Raw genomic sequence first — 3804 nt, forward strand, 5'->3', positions numbered from 1 at the left:
TCTGGTGGCATGTCTCCAGCTGCACCCTCCCACCTTCCTTGCACACCCCGAGCCCCAACATCACCTCTCCATCCCCGGAGACCAGAAGCTTCGTTCCTTCATTCTTGCTGATCCCAGGGTGAGGAAATCAACCTGCGTGCAAAGTCACAGACGGTCACCCCTGTTGCCCTCCTGGAGATGCCCCACAGTCCGGCTGCCTGTTAGTACCTGTGAAGTGGCAGGAGGGGCATGGGGCAGAGGAGTCACCCCCCGTACTGCATGGTATCAGGAACAGGAGGGAGATTCTTCATAAAGGTCCCTCACTCACTGTGTCGAGAAAGAAGCTACCAGTGTCCCCGCCTTCCTTCTCCAAGGCCACTAATTCTCTTCTCCCGCAGGGGAAGGACAGCCTCCTGAGCTCAGGTGGCCATGGTCCCTGCGGTGGATGAACCTGTCAATCCAGAGCCTTGAAGGACACGGAGCTGAGAGTGGCTCTGTTGTTGGCATTCAAGGCTCTCCACAAAACCCTCAAAACAGTCTCTCCCCCCCACCCCCGCCCAGCCACAGACTCCAGCGACACACAGCAATTCTTGAAATGGGACTTTTGCCCCCACAGACCAGAGAGTCCCACCGCTGGACACCAGACAGACCAGCAGGGGAACTGTGTTCTCTGGCACAGAAGACAGCCTCTGCCTGCGTGGTCTGTGGCTCCTGGAGCCGTCTCCTGCTCCAAATTCACTAAACTGGAAGAAACACTGGAGAGACCAGAAGTGCAAAAAGGAAATCCTCCCCCCGTCATGCTTTCATTTTTTTCCATTTGTGTTTCCAATTAGGGGGAAGAGGAGTACAAGAGAGAAGGGCACGACAGGACCCTGTCTTCCAGCAGCTACCATCGAATGACACATGCACAACGGTGTATGGGGACCTTATGTCCTTCAAGAAACAGAAAATCCACTGCAGTGGCCAGGACGCCTGGGACTTTCTCCTTGTCTAGGGAAGGGAAGCGATTGCTGGGCTTGGCTTCCTTCCAGGTTGAAGGACGGGGCTCCACTGGGACTGACACAAAACAGCGCTAGGGGAGACTGAGAAGAGAGGTGAGAGGGCCGGGAGGAAGGGAAGGAGTCCTGTCCTGACACGGCCACACCTAGTCTCTGACACCAGGCGCTCCAGGCCCAGGCGGCAGAGTGACGGTTCATACTGACCGGCACCGACCTGAGCATTTTTGTGAATATGTCACTCAGTAGTTATCATGACAGATATTTACTGGGTACCTACAATGCCAGGCTGGGTGTTGGGGCTACTGCATGGATTGAAATGCCTGCAGCCTGTTGCTGCTACCCCAGTGCAGTCAGGGAGCAGCAGGGCCCGGATTTGAGTCCGGGAAATGACTACTGGGCCGTCAAAGGATTGCAGCTAGTTGCATCGTAAAATGCAACCTCTTTGGAAGACTGGTCGAAACCTCATAAATCATAAATGGCTCAGTGTGAAGCAATGGGGAGCAGTTTCCGTGCTGTGGCTGACATTGTGGGGTGGCTGAGATGGAGTTGGCCTCTATCAGAATGGTCCAGGCTGGGCCTGGCCCTGGAGAGGGCTAGTGCTGGAGTCAGCTCACCTCCCAGAGCCTCGGTTTCCTCGTAAAATAGGGATCATAATGGGACCTAATTCATTGTGCTGGGGAGAGCTACTGAGTGGAGTGTAGTCAATGAAACACTTCACAAAGTGGGAACAATTAAGCAGTCAGTCGCTGAAGCTCCAACTCTCAGCTCCACATTCATGGCAGGGGTGGGGACAGGTCACAGTTTTTGTATCAAGGAACCAAAACCTTTCCCTGAAGCCCCCACACACCCCCTGTCAGACCTCAGCTACGCCGCCTGGGCCAGAACACATCTTGGGACCACTGTCAGCTGCTGCAGTTGCTGCTGGCAAAAGCAACGGCGGGGATGGCTGTAGGGGTGGGGATGGCTGTAGGGGTGGGGATGGCCGTAGGGGTGGGGATGGCTGTAGGGGTAGGGATGGCTGTAGGGTTTCACCACATTGATCCGCCACAATGCAACACTGTCTCCACCGCAGTGTGCCTGGAGAGGTGCTAAAGCTCTGACCTTTCACCTCTCAACTCCATAACACATGCAATCCAGGGGGCCTTAGTTGGACAAGAGTTTGATTTTTTATTTCTCCCCTTTCCAATATTATGGGAAGTATGGTCAATTTCTGTTATTTGCATAAAGTTGCCACCAGCACTGAATCAGCAAATACTGAAGCATCGCCCCGAGGAAATACAGGGTTAGGTCCCAAAAGCCTCTGGTCACATTTTTGTCCACTTATCAACATGTCACCTTGTTTCGTGCATGTTTCTGTCTGAAGGCAGACCTTGTTAATCCGTACTGGGACTCATTAACATTGAACTCACGGCCGGCAGCCCCACTACTCAGCCTGAACGAAGCTTCTTAACTTAGGTGTTTTCTCCATATGACACGTCCCAGCCTTCCAGTGCTCAGGACACCAGACAGCACTTGAGTGCTATGCTCGGGGCCATTTTAAATGGCAAAATCACCAAGAAAAAGTACAGAAACACTAACAATGTGGCACTAGCTACCCCTGGAAGAGCACACCGGTTTCCAGCATGAGCTGGGCAGCGAGGCAGAGCGCTGCCTCTTTCAGCCTCAGTGGGCGCAGGCATGGTGGCAGGGGCTGCACTCCGTCACCCCGCTGCACGGGTCTGTGAAGGACCGTGGAAGTTCCACAAGCACTGATTTCGGGTTTGCACATAAATTCTATCCAGTGGGTGAGTTCTCAAATAAAGGAATCATGAAGGTCCCCGCAGTGCATAGACCCGCCTTTTTTTCCCTCCTTTTTCCCTGCCTCAGATCTCCAGGAGGCTAGAGAGGGGGAGGAGGGCACAGGGAGAGGCCTGGCAGGTGTTAAGCAGCAAGGACGTCCCCATCTGCACGTTGCTAGGAGCCGTCACTCCCATGCTTCCTGCTTTGCTGTGATGTGCTCCTGGCTGGGGCTCCCCGCTCTTTATTCCTGGAGAAGTGGTCCTGGAGGTTGGTGTCTTTTACACTTTGGTCTGGCCATTCCTGCATCTGTGTCCAAGGAGGACAGGACCAGGCACTGCAGTTGTCCCAGAAGAGCCACCTCCCTCCCCCTCAGCGTCAGCCCTCGGTGGAGAGGCCCTGGCCTGGCAGCCTGGCGGGGGCTGAGAGCAGTGTCTGCTCTGTGTAAACTGACATTTCAAATTGGCAGTCAGAGGTGGTGGCATCTGCTGAGCTGTTTGTTCCTAGACAAGGAAACTACAGAGTCTCTGGCAAGGTCTGTGGCTAAAGGGAAGGATGACTGTCGCTGGCTTGAAATATTGGCCTTTGCTCCCCACAAATCAGAAAGCCAATGAAACCAGGAGAGAAAATGCCAAAGGGCAAGATCCGTCCACAACCGCAGTGTGCTTTAGCCCGCACCGCCTTCCTCCTTCCCGTTGCCTGGCTTGCTCTTGGAACAAGGTACAATGTGCTACTCAGCAGGGACTGTTTCTGATAAGCAGAAATGCCCATAAAATTGGAATAAAGGTGGAAGGTGAATTTATAACGGAAATGCTCACTGAACTTAAAAGTAGATTTGATTACACTAAGCCTGGAGCCAAAACGCTAAGAAGTGAAAGAAAACACAGCAGATCTAAGGTCTCTAATGTTCAGAAAAACAAAAAGTACACACAAAAAAATAAAAGCAATGACTGTTGGAATTTCTGGTTCATTCTTGGGGTTGCAGCCCAACACTAAATTTCTCCACGAATGGTGGGACACAGGAGGGACTAAGATCCACTGCCACTGGGAC

Source organism: Galeopterus variegatus, unplaced genomic scaffold (genome assembly GCF_000696425.1).
Source record: "Galeopterus variegatus unplaced genomic scaffold, G_variegatus-3.0.2 Scaffold171, whole genome shotgun sequence".
NCBI lineage: Eukaryota > Metazoa > Chordata > Mammalia > Dermoptera > Cynocephalidae > Galeopterus > Galeopterus variegatus.